This window comes from Canis aureus, chromosome 18, assembly GCF_053574225.1.
Source record: "Canis aureus isolate CA01 chromosome 18, VMU_Caureus_v.1.0, whole genome shotgun sequence".
Taxonomy (NCBI): domain Eukaryota; kingdom Metazoa; phylum Chordata; class Mammalia; order Carnivora; family Canidae; genus Canis; species Canis aureus.
The window spans coordinates 1,394,290-1,416,677 of record NC_135628.1 but is presented as its reverse complement, the minus strand read 5'-3'; the positions used below and the strand labels follow the sequence as shown (position 1 = coordinate 1,416,677).

At 44.8% G+C, this 22,388-nt stretch overlaps 1 long non-coding RNA gene across 3 annotated transcripts; it reads right to left on the bottom strand.

Annotated features, from left to right (window-relative positions):
- Positions 1-89: 89 nt before the first annotated feature.
- On the bottom strand, positions 90-22,132 carry LOC144288484 (uncharacterized). Of its 3 annotated transcripts, XR_013356344.1 has the most exons (6): positions 21,919-22,132; positions 19,061-19,166; positions 15,649-15,787; positions 3,794-3,998; positions 2,109-2,309; positions 90-904 (listed from the first exon to the last, which is right to left on the bottom strand). It is a non-coding gene; the product is annotated as an uncharacterized LOC144288484 (long non-coding RNA). The 3 variants fall into 3 exon arrangements; XR_013356341.1 differs by having other exon boundaries at positions 90-2,309; positions 21,919-22,128; XR_013356342.1 differs by lacking the exon at positions 2,109-2,309 and having other exon boundaries at positions 94-904; positions 21,919-22,125.
- Between the last annotated feature and the right edge of the window lie 256 nt (positions 22,133-22,388).

Genomic DNA, 22,388 nt, shown 5'->3' with positions numbered 1-22,388 from the left:
ATCTCAGTTTGTTGCCCTTAGTTTGTGCCTTACCTTTCCTTACCTTCCTTACCTTGTGCTTTTCCTTCACTAATTCTGTTTTTGCCTGAGATTTCAACAGCAGAGATCATCGAAAAGAGTAACTCGTTTTTTTGTTTTTAACCACTTTATTGAGGTATGATTGACAGGCTGTACATACACAAAATTGTTTCTGCCTCTTCAAAAGAAGCATGGATCCATCACTTTGTCCCCAAAGTTAAGACCTGGTGTCACGGAAGGAGAAGCAGTCTAGCATATTGTAGAAAGCACTGAAGACATGGGTGTGAATCCTGACTCTGCTAGATTCAGCTCTACGATCTTAAGCAAATTGGTTTAGAATCTCAAAAAGCGGGTCTCCTCACCAGCAAAACGAGGATTTTGATACTTTGAAGGTTATTTTGAAGATTAAAGACGATGTATGTAAAATTCAGGGATTGGCAGATGTTTCACAAATACTTCTGTTAACTGTGACCTTGAGCTTCAAAGAGAACCCTGATGAAAGGGCTCCGGCTTTCTTGAGAGGGAAGTTTGCCCTCATGCCCTCGCATGGTTTGAAAAGTCTTTGCCTCACAAAGAATTTATTGACTCCTTTGAGACAACGTGTGGTATAATGAAAGGAGCACCCAATTTGGAGTCAGGAGACTTAAATCTTGACCCTTCTTTCTTGCTAATTCATCTCTGTCACCCTGAGTAGGTCCCTTAAATTTTACGGGCTACAGTTTCCTCGTCTATCATGGAATGAGGCAATAGGACAGAGGATCCAAAAGTCCCTTCTAAAATTTTCTGACCCTGAGATTCAGAGCTCACGCCAGACTAGGGCAGCAGTGAAAGCCGAGGAGAGGAACACATGGGAGCGGCTCCCTGAGGCATGTAGTTCCAGGTCAATCTGAGAGCAAGATCAAGAGAGATTAAAACTAAGTTCAGTAAGAGAAACAAAGTCGTTGCTCTTTTAAAGTACTTTGGAAATTTGGTTTCTCTCAGGATATGTTATAGAGCTCATTGGCATTAAAACCCTTGGTGCATGTAAATCACACGTTTCTAAGATCGCTTCCAATGGCACCGGGAGCCCCGGATCTTTGAACCAGAGACCATTAGGTTGAAAGAAGGAAGAAAAGATGTTATGATGGTTAAGAGGGATTCAATTGGCTGGTGTCAAGGTGGTTAATGACACCATTTTTTTTCCTTTTGTACGTATGACCTCTACATTAGAGGCATCTATTTTCCAGGAGGGAGATTATTTTCATTATGATTCTGAGACATGTGCAAAGAGCTTCCAGCTGAGACAGACTTCCCAGAGCCCCCGTTGGGAGACTGAGCATTAAGATACATGCTGTGATTTCACCCTTGTCAGCGCAAGGAAGTACCAAGAGACGACTGGCTTCAGGCCCGTCTGCCGCTGCCCTTGCTACCAACCAGAGGAGCTGCTGCTACCTCAGTGAAAACGGATCCAGCTTTCATCTTAAATACTGATGGACATCGGACCCATGATGCACCCAACCTCAGCAATCTGGCTATGATTTTATTTTATTTATTTTATTTTATTTATTTTATTTTATTTATTTTATTTTCTGTTTTATAAAAGAAATCCTATTTTATAGAATTGGATAACCATGCTATTGCTGGTATAACAGCTATTGTAAACACTTGGTCAATTTTTATTGTTGTGATACATTTTCTATTGATGATCACTGGGCAACACAGAAAATATAAACAAGAAAATAAAAGCCACCTATTATAGAATCTTCCTGAAATGGCCTTGATAGTATTTTATGTACATCCTTTCAGCCTTTTCATGTGCATGAATATGATCTTCCCAAATTGGGATAATATGCCTATTATTTGACATTGAAAAAATAATTAAGATAATATCATGAAAGTCTCCCATGACATTAAATGTTCTTTGGGGAATATGGTTGTCGGGACGAGGTAAGGGTGGAGGGGACAAAGAGAAGAAATGGAAGTGGTGAGAGCTGAATTGGGAAGTCTCGTTGGGCTGGTTTATAAAGCAGCCAGGGTCTTGTAGGCCATGCTACTGCGGAGGAGGAGGCAGAGGGTTACGGTGCAGCGTGAGCAGAAGTCACTGAACCCACCTCTCTAAACAGGGGTGAGCGAGACAGTTGAGCAGGATAACCCAGGATCCTTGCGATTCATTTATGTCGTGAAGGGAGTACAGCAGAGAAGAACAGGCCATGGACTTTGGACTCAGCCATTTGGGATTTGATTCAACGTCCTGAACTTAACCCATGGTGCCACCAAGACAAGTTATGTCACGCCTTATGAGGTTTCCTCATCTGTAGAACAAGGACAATCATATACATAACTTCTACTCACGATTAAATGAGATAACACACGGAAAGCTTGTGTCTTTCTGCTGGCACATATACGGTGCTCATTAAACTTTTCCATTCTTATTATCCAATTTAGGTTATAGAGGGAAAGATCATCTGTTTTCCCATAAAAGACATTCACTCCTGTTAATGGGTCTGTCAGGGACACTATTTCTCAGAAGTGAGAGCAACTTTGTGTGTATTTACTATTTCCCTTATACAGAGTTGTTCACACAGTTGGGGGGGCGGGGCTTGAGACTTTTTCCATCAGTTTGGCCACCAATCAAATATAAAGGAACAAGTGTGGTAACTTAGGGGGTGAAATGTGGATTTAGTGAAGCCAATGTCCCTTGAAGATCTTTCCCCAAGATGACGGCCCCTCGTGGCATGCATCCTCCCCAGTGCTTTCTGCCTATTTTTCTTGGTTCTTCCTCTTCCTCACCCAGCTCCCACTGGTGCCTGCCTTCTGACCATGAAGCTCCATTGCTAAAACACCCTCCTCTAGTCTCATCCTCCTCACCTATGATGAGATCCATCCTCTAACTCCCAGAAAGGCACAGATTGCCGGGCCTACGGCTCACCTCACCTACGGCTCTGCCCGGGGCAAGCTGTGTGATCTGGTGAAATGAGGAGGTAACAGTAGGGCCTATTATATAAACGTGTGTACACATATGCACACAAGTTACTTATGGCTACCCTATGTTATGTAATTTGGGGCTGCTACACACTTTCACTAAATTAAGACATTACAGAGCACTTATAAAAATAACTGATAGAGGGGATCCCTGGGTGGCTCAGCCGTTTAGAGCCTGCCTTCAGCCCAGGGCGTGATCCTGGAGTCCCGGGATCGAGTCCCGTGTCGGGCTCCCTGCATGGAGCCTGCTTCTCCCTCTGCCTGTGTCTCTGCCTCTCTCTCTCTCTCTCTGTGTGTGTCTATCATGAATAAATAAACAAATCTTTAAAAAAAATAACTGATAGAGAGTAAGCCCTTACATCTTAGCTATGATTTTCTTATTTTGTATAAAAATAAAAATAATAACTGTGAATCAATCCGGTACTGAATGAGATGGTCTGTCTCGAAGCACTTAGTCTTGAGCATGGCCCCGCATAGCCCTGGCCCTCAATGGCGATAGTCGTTAATCTCTGCGTCCTAGCTACAGTGAAATCCTTCCAGCTTCCCGGGTGAGTGATGCTCTGTTACGTCCAGATGCTCAGTTACATCTCTGCACACTCTGTTCTTTTTGTCTGGAACTGTCCCCCTGTGGGACCCCTGCTCATTCTTGAGGTCTTCCCTTGCACGTTGGGTCTCTGCGAAGCCAGCTCTGTCAACGGCACAGACGGGCTAGAGGCCCTTGCTGTGTGTCCCCATGGCACCCCAGCACCCTGACCGTCTCCATTCGTGGTGCAGTAACGCACCACTCCCTGCACCCTTTGCCTCCACCCTTTACCTTATCCACGCCTTCGCCGTCCACGGTCTCAGTTACCCACAGTCGACCTAGTCTGGAAGCAGATGACCCTCCTTCTGACTTCTTTCTCGTCAGAAGACCAGCACCAGCCTGACACCCTCACTGCCCCTCACCATACAGACGTCTCAGCATCTCACATCTTCACAGGGAGCAGCGTGAGTGGAGCGCAGTCACACGTTGAGATATTCTGAGAGACCACATTCGCATAATTAGTAGAGTGTATTGTTCTAATTGTTCCACTTAATTATCACTATTATCGTTAATATCTTAGTGTGCCTTACCTTCATATTATTAAATAATCATTTAATTCATAAACTAAGCCTTACCGTGGGTGTGAGTGTGCAGGCAAAAACATCATCGATACGGGGTCAGGCACCATCTGAGGCTTCAGGCATCCGCTGCGGGTCTTGGGCCGTATTCCCCACGGATCAGGGAAGGGGTTGGCAGGACTGTGTAATCGCTGACTTTATCGTCTTTGCTCCCGACTTGGTGGCTGGCCCTGGGAGAGAAGATGCCTAGCTCCCGAAATATCACATGCATCGAATAGATAATAACAATAACAAAATTGGTTTAAAAAAATAAAGGGTAGTCATAAAGGTGAGAGGAAAACCGGGAGAGTAATTCCGTGCAACTCAGCAGGCCGCTCGGGTCTCAGGAAGGGACTGCGCGGGGGCTGGGCCTGAGAGATGTCGGTGCGCTGGGCCGTGGGGAGCCGAGCGGCCACCTGAGGGCCTGTGACTTCGGGCCGCGGGGCGCAGGGGGCAGGTTGCAAAGGGAGCACGGCCGGGCGGGAGCCGAGGAATCGCAGCAGCCAGTGTAGACGCCTCTGGCCAAAAGCGTGGCTGTGAAGCAAGAGGAGCAGGAGAAGAGCCCCTCAGCGTGCGCGTGTGCCCGTGGCTGCTGGGCACGCGTGTGCTTCCCAAGGGCGTGCATGGGTCAGGTGCAAGGTGGAATGTGTTTCCAAGGTGAGGGGAGGCGAGGCCACCGGCAGGCCTGTGAGCCCAGGGCAGGCTGGACAAGGAGCCGCTCGGGGCGGAGGTTCCTGGGACTCTGGCCTGTGCCCACGGGCAGCGGTGGTCCCCGGCTGCTGCTTACGTGGACGGTTCCCCAGGACCGTCCCTGTGCCCCCGGCCCCGGCTGGGATGGCTCCGGGCAGCCCCAGGCCCCGGCCCCGTCGCGCACAACAACTGCGGGTTTTCAAGACAACGAGGCACGGGCTCGGTGGCTCCTCGTGAAGCCCCGCGGGCCCAGCTGTGGCCGGGCCGGAGAGCAAGGCAGCAGGTGGCGCGTTCATGCCCCGACGGCGTTAGCACATCCTAGGTGTGCCACACACGGGTCTACACCCGCTGAAGCAGACTCGGGGCGGGGGCGCTCGGTGGCTGCGTTGGTCGTGACCTCAGGATCGTGGGATTGCGCGGTGGCCCGGCGACCGGCCGGCCTGGAGCCTGCCTCAGTCTCCCTCGGCCCCTGCCCACCGGCCCTCTCTCCCTCTCTCTTTAAAAACAAAAATGTAGGAGATAATGATGTTGAAGTCTCGGCTTCTCATTTGGAAACTGTTGGTATCTGTTCATTTAAAAGGACAGTGGCAGGACTCAGCAGGGCATGTGGAGCTTCTATTCTAAAGAAAACTGAGGACAAGGAAATGCGTCAGCCACTGTTTGCAATTTGTCACTGTCTAAACTCCTGGATGACTTCGTGAAAAAAAAAATTTACATTTTCTTAGGACACTGGAAAAGAGGAAAACTTTGGAGCAATGTTTTTCTGTTTGTTTTTGTTCTTTTTACATTAAACTGTTTTTGCTTTGAAAAATGTGATCACACGCAGAAAAGGGAAAGGTTTTTTTATCTTGTGCTTTCACTGCAGATCTTTTTTTCGATGGAGCTCTTTGAAATATTCTGGCCATAGTCTTAAAAAACTTCTCAAAATCGAAAGAAAATATTTTTACTGAGTATTCTTTGAAACTCCACTCTGATTTGGGATGGACGTACACATGTAAAATGTTCAAAAGGTACAAAATGAAATCGAGTAAAAAGTAAGTTTCCCGATTCCCACTCGCCGAGCTCCCGCCCTAGAGGCAACTGCTATTAGGAGTCTCCTGTGTTCTTCTGGAGGTATTCTCTGCATTTATAGTTACACATGTTGACACGTTCCCCTCCATCAGCAGCAGGTTATATACATGCTCATCTATTTTGTTTTGTTTTTCTCCTGAATGGTCCTTGGACTAAGAAAGTATAAGAAAAATCCTATCAGGCATCCTCAGCAGCGGAGCCTTGGCCTCTAAGTGACCAGTGAGATCTCCACCTCCCCTCCCCTCCCCTTCCAGGCACCGTTATGCATGGAGGCTTCTGGTTTTGCCTGAGGGAGGACAAGGAAGGAATATTTTTGAGGGGCGGGGTGTCTGTGGTTGGTGCAGAGCTAAAGATGAGAGACATTTTATGACCTTAGCCTGGGTTAGATGCCCAAGGTCAGAAAAGTGGAGGATTTATGGGAAGGAGGAGATGGTCAAATGTTAATTTCTGGGAAGAAGGGCCATTTCGAGCCCTGGGGACCAAATGTGGCACACAATTGGAGAGGAGGCCATTTCCCCCCATTTCCCCTTGGAAACTAGCAATAATCCGACATTCCTCAAATCTGCAGGCAGGGAATGTGGAAAATTATAAGCCAGAGTAGCAAAGGAAGGAAAGAGCAGACACCATGTAGTTACAGACTGGTTTGTGGGCATGTGTGTGGCATCCTTTTGGGGAACTCCCAAAAATAACTTGGGGACACTCGGAGATGTGCTAATTCCTAGTCATCAAACCAGCTGGAACTCCTACCATCATATTTTGGGCGTAAGAATAGACTGCAACTTGATCTTACCCCCTCAATCTGGTGAGGCTAGAAGACTTGGATTATCCGTAAAACTGGAAATTACTAAATATACAATAGGGGCAATGCCTTGCAACAGGATGGTGGGATGGAAATCTTGATTGCAAAACAACAGATACCTCTTCCAAGCTGAAGTGCTGAGCCAGGATCGAAAAGGAAGAGACTGAGAAGCAGCAGGTCACTCTTATCAGGAATACAGAGAGGTGGAGAAAGAGCTTGAAATGTAACTTCTTCTTTTCTAAGTTTTACTTTAGTTCCAGCATAGTTAGCCTGGAGTGCTGCATTAGTTTCAGGTGTACAGTGGAGCGAGTCAGCAGTTCCCTACAGCACCCGGTGCTCATCACAAGTGCCCTCCTTTATCCCCATCACCTATTGCACTCATCCCCCAGCCATGTTCCCTCTGGTGACCAGCAGTATGTTTTCTATAGGTAAGAATCTACTTTTTTGTCTCTCTCTCTCTCTCTCTCCTTTGCTCATTTGTTTTGTTTCTTAAATTCCACATATGAGTCACATCATACGGTATTTGTCTTTCTCTGGCTGGCTTATTTATTTCCCTTAGCATGATACTGTCTAGCTCCGCTCATGTTGTTGCAAATGGCCAGATTTCATTCTTTTTTTGTAAACTGAATTATATATATACACCACATCCTCTTTATTCATTAAGCTGTCAATAGACACTTGGGCCGCTTGCATATCTTGGCTCTTGTAGGTAATGCTGCAGTAAACATAGAGGTGCACATATCCCTTTGAATCAGTGTTTTGGTATTTTGGGGGTAGATACCCAGTAGTGCAATTACTGGATCATACAGTAGTTCCATGTTTAACCCTTTGAGGACCCTCCACACTGTTTTCCACGGTGGGTGCCTCAGTTTGCATCCCCGCCAGCAGTGTAAGAGGGCTCCCCTCCCTCCACATCCTCGCCAACACCTGTTGTTTCTTACGTCGTTGACTTTAGCCTTTCTGACAGGTGTGAGGTGATGTCTCCTTGTGCTTTTGATTAGCGTTCCCCTGAGGATGTATAACGTTGAGCACCTTTTCATGTGTCTGTTGGCCACTGAACTATAACTCGCTAGGAGGACTTCTCAGGAGAGTTCTCCCGAGAGTCGTGCCATCTACAAGGGCAGGTTCTGAGGGGTGCCTGCCCGTCACCGTAGCCAGGCCTTTGGTCAGACCAACAGGAGAGTCTGGTACGTGTTCCCCAAGACTGGAGAATACAGTGGACTGGCATCTCATTCTCCCAGGGAGTCTCTTGGGCGATGGATGCGCTGGGTTCCAGAACAGACAAGCGGAAGAAGGGCTGTATTGGGAGCCACCAGCACTCCCAGAGTTCCCCGGGGTGAGCAACAGGTGCATGTTCTTCGCGGGTGTGCTGTGGGCCGTGGGTGAGAAGGCTTGAGCCGGGCGGGGTTCTTCTGGAGAGAAGTCGGAGGGGGCGTTGCCAGATTGCTAGGGGCTAAGGAAAGCCTAGGAGACCAGACAGCACAGGAAACCCGGGTCCAGAGAATCTCAGGCGGCTGTTTCCAAGCAATTGGGGGGGTTTCCAAAATAACCCCCACAGTGTGTTTCTCCACAGGCTCCGCTCTGGGCAGCAGCCAAGCCTCGGTAGGGCTACTCCTGCACACCCAGTCAGGGAGCTCTCGCTCCCCTTGCCCCTCCCGTGCCCCTAGCAGCACCCTCTTTGCCCCTGAACAAGCAAAGCAGGGAAGAGGAGCAGGAGAACCCAAGAGGGAAAGCTGACCGTACTGGGGGGGGGTTGGGGCTGCCACCTGCAGTCACGTCCGGAACCTTGATCACCACACGGTGGGACACTTTAACGGGAGCATTTAGACTCAGACTAGGGAGCAGCTGACGGGAGCCGCGCATCCCACTCCGTCCAGGACACCGCGGCACTCCCCGGGGCGGGGACACATGGCCCAGGTGGCGGACTCTGCCTCTTCCCCCCGTGTCCCGGAGGCTCCTCAATGTTCACGTCCCTTCAGTTAACTTCTTGCCGGCAAGGCCCCCTCCTTCCCGCCCGCTCGGGCTCCACTTCTTCCCTTCTTGCGTCCTCTTGGGGTTCCTCTGTCACCTCGGGCCCGGCCCCGAGAGCCAGGAGTTCTCCTCCCGGGATGGCTCTTCACTCCCCGTGCGACAGTGGCCATCACCGGTGTTTGCAGCCCCTTTCTGCGGAGGGACCGTCCCGAGGGCGTTGGCCTCAGCCCGGGAGCCCACGGCCGCTGCTGGCGACGGGACGGGGCGCAGCCCGAGCTGCCTCTGCTGGGAAGCACCGCGCCTTCCAGCGACCCAAACCCCGCATCGGTGCGGCGGCTTGAAGGCTCCAGCTCACAAACCCCCGCAGTTGTACACACCAGGCCCCTGCCCCTCCAGGGGCAGCTGAGCTCCCACTCCTGTCTCCACTGCAACGCCTGCAGGCCCGAGGTGGCCGCCTCTGGACACGGAGGCCAGTGACACCACCCTCCGTTAAACGAGAGGGCCAGCGTGGCGCGGGGCGTGTTGGCAAAACGCTAGTGGGACGGAGGCATTTGCCAGGTATTAACTACTACCGTGTCTGTAATCCTCACTCATTTTAATCCCAAATTTATCCGTCTCTTGGATGCCCGGGCTATTAGTTACTTCTTCCTCTTCTCCTTCTTTTCTTTCTGTTTCTTTCTTCCTGCTTCTTTTTTCTTTTTTCTTTTTTAGATTTTTTTTTATTTATTCATGAGAGATACAGAGAGAGAGAGAGGCAGAGACACGGGCAGAGGGAGAAGCAGGCTCCACACAGGGAGCCCGACACGGGACTCGATCCCGGGACCCCGGGATCATGCCTCGGGCCAAAGGCAGGTGCTAAACCGTGGAGCCACCCGGGGATTCCCTCCTTCTTTCTTTCTTTTCTTTCCTTCCTGGTTCTTTATTTACACATGTTTTTCTTTCTAGGTCCAGGATTTCTTCTCAAGAACCTATATAGAAGTTTAAATGGCTTCGCAATAATAATCCAGAAAACTGTGTCCCTGTCGCACATGGGATTGAAGTCCCTTCCCACTGCCTGAAGGCTAAAGCTGTAAGAAGGGAAAGACTGCAATAGGATTATAGAATATTGGATCAATAGGATTCCTTAAAACTTCTGCTTCTCTTGATTGGTATTTGCCGTTTTGTCCTTCTTTCTTATTAGTTCACTTCTGAGCACATGGAGAGGTTTTAAAAATACTACTTGCCATGACAGCTGCTTTGGACCGTCATTTCTAAATCTTTATTGACATTGGAATCCTCAGTACATTCTCTTCTCGAAGCCATGTGCCACTAGAAACTTTTTTTGGCTCCCAAGAAGACGACATTTCTCTTCATTCTTGGTAGAATCAGGATTCCAATTTGGATATTATTGATATTTTTTGCTCCCTAGTAACTGGTGGAGGAAGGAAAAACAGCATTTGGAAGAAGAATTAAGGTCCTCTAGGGAGGAACTTCACTGTGGGTGTGGCGGATAGAGAGAAGAAGGTAGACCACGTACCTCAAGAAGGTCGACCGTCGTACCTTCCCAGAGAAGCGAGCGGTACGATCATCAACCTCTGAAGGCTAACTGGTTCTCTAACCATGTTGTCAATTATTTGACTTCACAGTGTTAAAGTAGAATTTCTTATAAAGCAAAAATTGATCTATTAGGATTTGTAAACCCTTTGAGAGAGTAATAGCTTTACTTTTCAAATGACATATATCTCAAGGCAGGGGGGGTTAGGTTGTTGGCTTGATGAACGGAAGCAAATATTTTATCACTTTGATTAGCAGATATCAGAGAAATTGTAGGCAGATGGAGAAATCTTTACAATGTTTCTTTGCACTAGTCCAGGGTGCTGGGTTTTTCTTAGCCCATCGTTTAAGTTTAAATTCTACTTTGAAGGGGGAAAAAAAAGCATAAATTTAACGAATACAAACTAATGATGATAAATGTCAAAAAAGCTTCCATACTTAATATTTTGTTCAAGTAGTTTTGGGTCATTTGACTCACAGTTTTTGTTTCTCATCTGCCACACTTTGCAGCAAGAAAACTCATTAATATTCAAAGTCCCTTCAATTGCTTCCTCCTACTTTCCAAAATATGTTCCATTCAAAATCTCTCTAGTCAAGCAGACATGAGGAAGAAAGAGAGTTTCTACGGTGTTTTTAAAAGCTGATTTGTGGCAAAATCATTTAATTTTTTTGTTGTTGTTCAAGCCCCAAAAAGGAGTATCTAGAGAAAATTTCCTGAGCCATGAAAGTCTCCCAAGGGGAACTAGTGAGGTGAAGAACAGCTCCTCAAAGAGTGCCACCCTCTCCTGTCACAGGAGGGTCACAAGATGTTCCACCCGGACTCAGGTAAACTGAGGCTCAAGCCTTCCCCTACGAAGATACCCTTGAGGTCACCAGGGTGTCGTCAGAGTCTTTCCCCTGAACCCTTCTTGGTAAAAAAGCTACTTAGAAACTTGTTTCAGCATGACAGGACACATAGGCTAAATACATTTTCATGAAACTGGGCCTTAGGTCCTTCTACTAGTACCTTTTATGTTGTTTATAACTATGGTAACTGGTAATAAACTATTATCCATTCCTTCCTCCTGACTCCAGTGTCATGACCAGCTTACTACTTTGAATTCTCCTATTTGCTACTCCCGTTTTCTCATTGGCTATCACTGGGATTTTTCAAAGCTACGCTTTGAAAAAATCATAACCAAGACTAAGTTCAATTTTAAGTTTATAATATGTATTCCTACACATGCTACGCCAGCTCAAATGTCAATACTCAAATGAAAAATGAAGAGTTAAAAGTACTTTATTTTTTTTAATACATTTTTATTTTTTTTAATTTATTTATGATAGTCACAGAGAGAGAGAGAGAGGCAGAGACACAGGCAGAGGGAGAAGCAGGCTCCATGCACCGGGAGCCCGACATGGGATTTGATCCCGGGTCTCCAGGATCGCACCCTGGGCCAAAGGCAGGCACTAAACCGCTGTGCCACCCAGGGATCCCTAAAAGTACTTTAAATACAAGCAAAACCAAGTTCCAAAGTTCATAGTTTTCAACAGTTTGCAGAAACAACCACTCTTTCCTTCCTTTGTAAATTGTTTCTTCCAAACCTTGATATTGTGAGACAATTAACATGCAGACTAGTTTACATTTGAGGACACTGCTCCTATCCTTTAGTCAAAGGATCCGCTAATGAAGGGAGAATGTATATTCCTTAACTGGCTAGAGCTGTTCGTGTAGGACGATATGTATCCATATTTTTTGCCTGTTGTTATTCTCATTTTTAAGTCAAACTTTGTAATGTTATGAACATTTAGAAACACGTAATTTGTCAAGTCAAATAAGACATATTAAAAATAAGCAGTGCCTTGCTACCTCTTTCTTCTCCTCTGATTTTGTTCAGAAATGAAGCAAACCCAAGACCGAATCTTGACAACCGAATGGCTGCTTAGTTCACCACAGCGTTAGGGGTACCGAGGCAGATGAGGGTCCTCTGGTCTCCTTCCTCTAAGTAGATCAACAAATAAATTACCAGACTAAAAATATCCCCTTCTATTGTTTTAGTTTTTCGTGGAGATTCCTTTCCATCTCTTTCTACATTTTTTGCAGTATTTTATTACCTGTAGAAGGAAAAAGCAGCTTTACGAGAGTAATTTTTAGCGTGTTGTATTTGTAAAATCCATGGCGAGGCGAGTCAGCAGGAGTTGGCTGACTACGCTTTGCCGTGGCCATGAGAATCGAGGAGCTGCTAATTCTTCGTAATTGTTATAAATTTCCTGGCCCACATCAATAATTCTGTATTCAGTCAACGGTGCCCATACCACCCATTGAGAAGCCCCGCTCCAGGATGGACACCCCTTAAGTCTGTTTTGAATAACAGTAGACTTCAGAGAATGGGTGGAACATATGAGTTGAAGGGCTGACTCTGTGAATCAGAACTTCAGGAAACCACAGTGAATTATCTGGCAATTAAACATATCCCATTGATAGAGCCTGAATCTAGATCAGCCTCAGGCCTTTGCTTTAGGACTGGCAAAACAGCCCCTGGATGTCCAAAGGGTTTTGTTCTACGGCCATGGTTCCCACCTACCGCCTTCTTCTATAATCCTCTTTCAGTGGGAGGTGGTATCAGAAATACACTTCCGCTACCATGCATTAGAAAGCAATAGAGTTCACGATGTTTATCCTGTGTCTTCTGAAACCAAGCGTCTCCCATTCTAAGACTTTCAAACAAAATTCAAAACAGTGGCCTTGGAGCAGAATTTCAAGGGAGGCCCCTACAAAGCCCGCCAACTCCATGGTTTCCAGTAAAAGGAACTCCTGCTCCAGTCTTTTGAAACCTGGTTCAAGTAAAATACCATTCTCATACCAGGGTTTGAATCACATTTCCTCTGTCCACACAGCTTCTATAGTCTTGCCAGAGAGAGCATTTACCCCTCTGCTTCCTGATTAAAAAAAAAAAAAAAAAAAAAAAAATCTGGCTGGCCTATTTTTAATATGCTAATTATCTCCATCTGTAAGTGCTTCCTAGCCTCTTTGGCTTTTCTTGGCCCAACCTCAAATCCCAACATCTCTTCCAAGGGAAAAAAATGGGTATCCGCCTTACGGCCAGAAGCCAAGGTGCATAAAGAGAGAATTGAACCCTTCAAAAACTAAACCCAAATATGGCGCAAGTTGGCAATCAGAGTTTTAAGACTAAACATTTTTAAAGATTATCAACTTTACGTGAACTTACTCTCTTTCACTTGGTTCCCAAGAAGAACAGTTCCCCAAGATATTTATTTATTTATTTATTTATTTATTTATTTATTTATTTATTTAATTTTCCCCAAGATATTTAAATCATTGATACTTTTTCATGATACTTCCCCAGATACACAAGAGAGTCGGGATGAACACATTTACGTGAAGCAGTAGATGCCACGAGGTTAGGTCTCGAGGCTTTCTAGGACCATAACTGTTTTGTTCGTGGACCATATGTTTAGCCATAAAGATTACATGAGCTATCTCACATGAAACCTCATACTGTGTGATGAGGGAAATAAGAACATCTTTGAAAAATGAAGTAAACTTTCAAAAGAATATGTTTTCTTTGGCCCCTGGGAATTTGTTTTAAAAATTGAGAGAGGAGGGATGAAAGCAACGCTCCACCAATGCTAGCAGAAGTGGCACGTCATGCTTTCTGTTTGGGTAGGAAGTGGTTGGATTAAGGTCAGCACTTGTATAATTTCCTGACAGATGTGTAAGGACAATCATCTCAAAAACGTCTCCGTAACCACTTCATGAGAAGCGTGCTTTTGTTTCCCTACCAGTATTTTTAGAAGTTGAGGAATATTTTTTTGTGTGTTTTAACTGCTTAAAAATCTTCAAAAATCCACACAATCTTCACATACCTTGCCATTTTCACTTTCCCCCCCAAGGACTGGTTTTGGCACTTAGCCAGAACAAATTCCTGGGGGCAGATGCTATCGGTCAGGAGAAAAAAGTAAAACAAGGTAGAAAACAGAGCCCAAAGCGACAAAGACTCACGTCTTGACCCAACTGTGGTCAGGGCCCTAAGAGCCTGCTTGACTGGGCCTCCTCGTTGGCCTGCCTTCAGCAAGAATCTTGCTGAATCCCTTTAGTGAGAATCCCTCCCCTTGATGTTTGATCAAACCCCTCATCCTTTGTCCTTGGCATTTAAGTCTTGGAGTCCCCGTGGCAACAATCCTGTTAAGCCAGTTTAACAAGAATTCCCTGCCCTTGACGTCTCTCTGAGTAATTTTCTACCTGTTGCGAGCTGCCTTTGCTGTTTTCAAAGTTGAACTCAACTCCTCTCCCTGTTGTGATGGTCTTGCCCAAAGCCTTCCTTATAATTTTTTTTAAAAAGATTTTATTTATTTATTCATGAGAGAGACAGAGAGACACAGAGAGAGAGAGAGAGGCAGAGAGAGACAGGCAGAGACACAGGCAGAGGGAGAGAGAGAAGCAGGGAGCCCAACGTTGGACTCGATTCCAGGTCTCCAGGATCATGCCCTGGGCTGAAGGCTGTGATAAACTGCTGAGCTACCCGGGCTGCCCCCTTCCTTACCATTTTTAACAAGTTCAGAATAATTTTTCTTTTTTTTTTTTTTTTAATAATTTTTCTTTAACAAGGGATATGAGTAGGACTTAAGACTGGAATGAACATTGTGAATTTAAAGGTCCCCAAAACTACAAATTGTCATCCAAATAAATATTTACTGAATAAATTTTGAAATATTCTCCTTAAAATTATTGTTTCTAATATTTACTGTTTAAATAATCAGTTAACTAAGATGTCTTATCTCGGCACACTCTACTGTCATCCCGAATGTAACAGCTGCTGTAACTATACCATACTTTTGACAATTAATCATTTTCTAAAATGGTTTCTAAAAATATAACCAAAAAAACCCATATTCTGTTGCATATATGCAAAAAAATGTGTGCATGATTACAAGAAAGAAAATCAGTAAGAAAAAAGCTTTAAAAGCAATAGGTAAAAAAAAAAATAAAGCAATAGGGAAGGATCAAGGCAAGTTAAGGCACTTTTTTCTTTTGAAGTTTCTTTTGTTAACTAGACTTATTGTAGTGATCATTTCACAATATATATGAGTTTGGAATCATTCTGTTGTACACCTGAGACGAATATAATGTTATATGTCAATCACACCTCAAAAATTGTGTGCAATTTATGCACAAAAACTATTTGTACATAAATTTATATATATATAAATAAACCATGAACCTGAGTACTTATGAGATTGTATTCATAATGGGCAGGTCATTAAGCTCCTCCAAGCTTCACTTAGTCCCATTTCCCCTCAAGCCAGAGCCCTTAAGTGGGACACGGCAAATACGACATTGATCGAGGCCTGGTGTTGTACATGAATAATTTGAGCGAATTTTTCATCGTATTTACTTTGTGTTTCAAGTTTTGTTTTAACGTAAAAGGTAAGGCTTTCAATAATTGACCCTGGAGTAAACTTACCATGTTTATTTTGGTCTTAGAGCGCCCTCGGTCCCACCGCCACCTACTGCAGCTTGAGAAGCAGGACAGGAGACGCAGGCTATGTAAGCGTAGGAAACCAGACGACACAGCGCGCGACACCCGCTCTCCTTCCAGTTACCTAAGAAATACATGAATATGCACTTACTGCAAAAGCTCCAGTTACCTGCTTTTTACGTCACCTCTCCTTCCCAGAGAAAGCCACCGTAAACAATTCAGTATTACTTTAGAGGTTCTTAAGTGGATTCTACATGTATACGTAATTTCCTCTGTCGCATAAATAGCGGATTGAACTGTCCGCTGGCTAACACGAGGTGTTTTTCTCTTAGTCTTTCTGAAAGAACGGTCTACTGTAATACAGTAGTCTTTCTAAAAAGCTAAATTGCCTTGACTCACTTTGGTTTTCAATCCACATTTATGACAAAAGTCACATTCAGAAGTAACGGGCAGATGAATTTAAGGAGTAAACGCTAACCCTGGGAGAACCTGTCCGCTAATATCTATGCATTAGATAATTTAGATGCCGTGGTATCTAATTTTAAAAATATAAATGCCACTATATTTCTGCTTTTATTTGACTTTGTAATGAGAAACTTAAATGGATCTTTTCAAAATGAGCTCTTAATTGCCTTGGTAGCCTCCCCTTGCTCTTGGTAATAACAAATCCGTTATCCTGACAAATGTCAGGGAGCTAGAATTGGGGTCCAGCTTTAAAACTGCTTGAAATTCTGTCCTGGGATTTTGTGTTTCCATTTTTCCTCACGGCTATAGTTTAAAATATTTATTGGACTTAAAAATTGGCTACGTTGCCTGCGGAACCTGGAACCCAGAGATACCAGCCACCAAAGAAAAGAGGAAATGAGCAGCGGGGTGAGAAGTCCTGTACATGAACTGGGGCCGCGGCTGTGTCCATAGTGGGCTTGCCTGACTAGACTTAGATTCAGATTTGTCCTGTCCTTTTTATTGTTCCTTAAATTTAGCAAGATATACATTTCCTCCAGCTATAACCTAAATCATCTGGGGCACATCAATTTGGTCTGAGGTCATACAAGGCGATGCAGCCATAATAGGTTTTTGCAAACGTACTGAATTATGTTTTCATGACCACTGAGGGTTCTGGAACTAGTTAATTCACTGCATTTGTCATCAAGCTGAAGGAATTCTTTAGGAGCTTTACAATGTTTGGGGGCTTTTTTTTTTTTTTTTTTAAAGAAAAAAATCCTTTTATTATGAAGTAATGCATGCTAACTATATAAAATTTGGAAATAGGCGAAAAGTAAAAGCTATAATTCTGCTATTTAGTGATAATTCTTCTTGGAAGATATTGTTGAAAACCTATCCAATGGCCATTTATATTTTTTTCTCATGAAAAGTAAACCAGATTAGAAGTAACAGTATGCCCAGCCTCAGGGGATGACCATATTAGTCTAAAGGAAGCATGAGCAATACCATTATTTTCCCCATGTTTAAGCATGTGACTCTTTTCTGACCTGGGTGCTGTTGGGGAAGCGTTCAGAGGGCCATGGCAAGATTTTGCTTCCTAAAGGATTGCATTTTAGGGAAAGGCCCCTTGTGCTAATGCCATTGTACATTCTTTTTTGAATCTAGTCGTCTGAGTATGTAAGGCTTGGAACTGCAGCAGTCATTTTGCAACCATGAGGCAACAATTTGAAGGTCAAAACTAATATGCCAAGTGCAACATAAAAGAAGCCTAGAAAGAACTCTGATCATTGCTAATAAAGTTGAGCTGTTGAACAAATACATCATAGACTTTTGTTAAATTAATAATATTTTTCTGTTTTTAGTAGCTGTTAACTGAGTACTCTTAATAAACCCTGATTCATTCAAACTCATGTACCGACTATGAGCACTCTTGATGTGTTTCCTTTCATACTGTTAAAGTAAAATAAAAGGGAGACAAAACCATTTTAAGACACGTAAGCGAAATATATTTTAGTGTATTTCGTAGATACAAGTGAAACTTAGATTTTTCCTATAAATGCTTCTGATAATCATAAATGAAACTAAAGTCGGTTTTCCCAAAATGGGATAAGAGAATCACTTTTAACTAATCCCTGCCATCTGGAAACCTCCATTGTAATAACCAGTAATTATGAGTGTTAGAGCAATGTCCTCCTCTGTCACTGTTTGCCACCCTGAAATGTCCTGCCTCTGAACTTTATGCCACTTTTAGGTTTGAAGTCTCTTGTTTGCAAAGCTTTTTTTTTTCCCTGCTCAATAAAATATTCATACCAAAAAAGCTCTCTGAATCTTCTTTTGACAGTATACAAATACTTTTAAAATATGGAATTGTACGAAACACAGCTTTTGTATTCTGTTTCTCCCCCTCCCACCTCCCCTGGAATAGTATCCTAAGTCAATAAATATTCTTTAAAAACATAATTCTTAAAAATTTGGTTACAATATTCCATCCTACTGATATATACTTATGTTTGACCATACCTTAATTGTTGGAAAACTTGGCTATTCTTTGAAAATATATATGACAAATATTTTGATAAAAAAAATTCTTGCACCAATTTTTTCTTTTTTAAAAAACCAGACTCTAAATTTTTGCTATGCAATACGTTCCTAGAAGTGGATGCTTCTGCTCTTTGTTATATACGACCCTATTGCATTTATGCTGTTTGAGGCGGAGCATCTAAGGAGTAGATTGACTTGTCTTCTCTTTCGCTTCAACACCACTTGGTCATACTCTCCTCTCTGAAGTCAATGTTTGTTACCAACATTTGCGGTGACACAGCCCACAGGCCTGCACAGTCCTCACGGACAGCTGCCTTTTGTTTCTAGAATACAAGGCAAGAGATAGAGATAATTGTGTCTCCGAGGACTGGATGGTGTTTATCAGTAGAATAAGAGCTTAGAATCGCAGGCTGTGCTGTGGTAGCATTGAACAATTCCCAGAAACACGGGCCCCCAGTTGTTCTCTAATACATCCGCTATTTTGCTTGTGTTTGTGATGCAGGACCACCTGAAGTACAGGATCCAGGCAGGCATGTATGTGAGTATACTTTTGAATAAAGGCCACTCACTGTTCTAAACTAGAGAAAAAAAGACATTTTAACTTTAAGTATTCAAGCAATACTTAATTTAAGGGATTTCGTCCATAACTGTATGTGTGTGGAGGCACACGGAGTTTGAATTCTCCGTGTCCTTTTTATCTGTGATGATTGATGCCTCCTGGATAGGTTCATCCTATTGAAATGATTATTGGGAATTCATAATGGGCTCTCTTGATGGAAATTGATGTATAATAATTTATGCACACACGTGAGTAAACATGAAAGGAAAAGCCAGCGTGGATTCAAGCACCAAATGGCTTCTGTATGAAACCTCATCCCATAACGGACTGATTCTGGAACGACACAATTACCAAAGCCGCGGTGACACATTCCGATGGTCTCTTTGCTAGAGCTTCAGTTTTCACAAGATTTGTTGTAGTCTTCGGTGCCATTATTCAGTACGCATGATCTCATTATCTGTTAGATTGATCAAAACATTAAAGACTAGTGTTTTGTATTACTACACATTTTTATGGAAGTAGAATAAATTTAAATAATGTTATGGCTATATGCGGCTTATATTGATGGCATTTGTGGCTCGTTTGTAGAAAAATTCGTACTCAGTGCAAAATCAACTCCTTCTCTGTTAATATATTCCTGCTTATTGATCTTGTGGGAAGTTTATCATATTCACTCAGAGCAAGGAAGCTGAGTGTAAATGAATGGATATGGGGATGTAGGAATCCAAGAACTTGATATTTAGTTGTGGTTCTGCCACCAATTATGATTTGGCCCGAGTCTCCACATCCATCTCATGAACTGCTCTGGTGAAGTAGTTTTCTGCATGATTCCCCCAAGTAACCTGAATAACCAGGTTGTAAGGGAAGGAATTTGAGGACTAGGCAATCAAGTTGAGTAATAAGGAAATGAAAGTAATCTAAAAAACTCCTAGGTGACGTGCTGAGCTGCTAGGGAAATCAGTCAGTAGAGCAGAAAGGTCTGCCACAATCTGCCATCACTGTCAGATGTTCTTGTCCATAAAAGCAGAAAAAAGCCCTCAACCTCCCTCAATTCAGAAAGGTCACATCTATTACCTGTGGCAATGCTGCTAAGCATCCAATCTGGAAATTTTTTTCTATATATGGAGCTGCCGTTTTACTTGCCAGCCAGTTTGTTTCTTTTCATATCTTATAACTATCTCCACTGAATGTAGGATAGATGTAGAATTACCCGGTTGGAAGATAGATTAGAAAAGTGGCAGAAAAATGCTCACCTATTGGAAGTGATAGAGGGAAATAAAATGGCAACTGTCACCTCTGGCCGTCCAACAGTCACGCGCTACATTTTGTTGTAGAGACAGTCAGTAAAAGTGAGTCAGGAGCACCCGCAGGAGAGTAAGTTAATGCGAAACAGCGTGGGGTCACTGACCACTAGAGAACTGCAGAGGGATACCAGACGAGATCCAGGCACCTTGCTCCTCATCTGTTAGAGCCACACAGGTAATCACAGGACCACGACAGCTGATGAAGCTTATTTTAGCACAGATATACAACGTGAGTGCTTTACACATGCATACACAGAGCTTCAAATGTCCAATAATAAGAATTAACAACCATGGAGTATGGTCGCGTGCCAAGCGTCAGGCTAAGCACTCAGAGCAGTCTTTTGAAGAGGGTTCCCCTACCTCCACTTCACCGTTTAGAGCACGGACGCTTAAGGAAGAAAAAAAAATGACCCTCCTGGGAACACACTATTAATGAGCTGTCAAGTTAGGATTAAAATTCCAAGTCTGTTTGCCTCTAGGTCTCTAGCCCTTAACATTGATAGGATACGGGGTTCTCGATTTGCTCTCCAGAGAACCTGCACCTAAAATGCTGTTTCCAGGGGCGCCCCGGGGGGGGGCGGGGTGCAGCCAGGGAGTATCTGACTCTTTGTTTCAGCCCAGGTCACAATCTCCGGGTCGTGGGAGAGACAACCGTCAGGCTTCACACTCAGTTTGCTTGAGATTCTCTCTCGCCCTCCCCCTCTGCTCTTCCCACTCATGCTCTCTCTCAAATACATAAATAAACCTTTTTAAAATGTGTTACTTCTATCACTTGCCAACCTCCTTAGCTTCCTTTATTTTTCCTTCACGGTATTTGCCATTATTATATAATTTATGTTATCAGATGCCTTATACTTTCCATTATTATACAGATCATCTGTATTATCATCTACTGTGTACTGTTCCCGCGTACGTATTGTGAACCCCCATCCCCTCCATTCTGTCCGCCACTGTGCTTTGTCCCCTGCCGACCTCCTGGGCTCTGAACGGAGCCTGGCACAGCGTAAGTGCAAATACGTATTTTGGGGGCTACATCTACGCGTGGTAACCTGGTAACAGGACAGTCACAGTAGCTAAATTTTTTTTTCACAGTCGGGGGTTTTAGTTTTCCTTTATCTGGTATTTGCGTTACTTGAAGCTCTTGCAGTCACTTTTTTTAACTTATCAACTGTACTTTTAACGTTAGTAGATTAGGTGAGTGACACCTAGAGAAAGAATAAATGTCAGATAAAACTTGTGGAACACATTTTAAAAACAGGCTGAAAAATTTTGCCCTAAGTGGAAGCTAATAAGCTGACATTAGTTCAAAACATTTCACAGGATGAGCAAGAAAATGAGTAATTGGGCTTTGACCAGAGACACAGAAGGTCACTTTACTGGAAAATGCTTTGCAAAACTTTTCTCAGAAAACTGCTTTATCATTTGAAATTTGAAGTGTTACGCGGTAGCTTCTGTGTTCCACTTCAGAGATAACGAGCTCATCTTGCCATTCCGCAAAGATATTTGCTTGACAGCTTTCATTTCTGTTGCCAGAAGTATATTTTTTAAATGCTTTGTGCTGTAGCTTCTGCACTCTTCAAGGTGATGAGGCAAAAGGAAAAAGTACCTTTGTGTGTTTTCGACAGCAGTGGAATCAGCCTCAAGAAAATTTAATAAATCAGGCACAATAGGAATGCGGCAATAGTCATGTTTTTCCTTTACTGCCGTCTGCCCCGACCCTGAACTTCTAAGCCAGCCTGGCTCACGGACGTCGGGGTCCCCGTGGGAGAGAAGGGCCCCCTGTTCGCAGGAGCCGCCTGGGCCCTGTCTTGCCCCGCCCCCGCCCGTCCCCCAGGCCCCCCAGCATCAGTCCTGCTCATCCTCCCGCTTCCTCAGAGGCACACCTTCTCCTGCGTCCCTGCTCACCTCTGCTCGTGAAGACCGAGTGCCCTGGAGGAGCCGGGCCTTGGGCGCTGGGTGCAGCGCTGGGTCACGTCGAGGTCGGGTCCCTGGGGCCCTGGGGGCTGCGCTGACCTCGGCGGTTCGGCTCCGGGACGCGCGTCCTCGTAACGTCCAAGCACAGGGCGCGAGCGTCAGGTCCCTGCTCGGCGGGGGAGCTCGGGCTGCAGGGGGGTGGGGGGAGGGGAGCCCTCAGGCCCCAGCGAGGCAGCGCTGCAAGAGGTGAAGTCCGGGGCCACGCAGGTCGGCCTCACGGAGCAAGTGGCGCCCTCCCCGGCCATGAGGCGCGCGGGGCAGCAGGCCAGGCAGGGGTGCGGGCGTGGGGCGAGCCTCAGGGCGCATGCTCCACTGTCCAGCTGGGGGGCAGGGGTGCGGGCGCGGGGCGAGCCCTCGGGGTGCATGCTCCAGTGCCCAGCTGGGGCCGGGGAGCACCACCG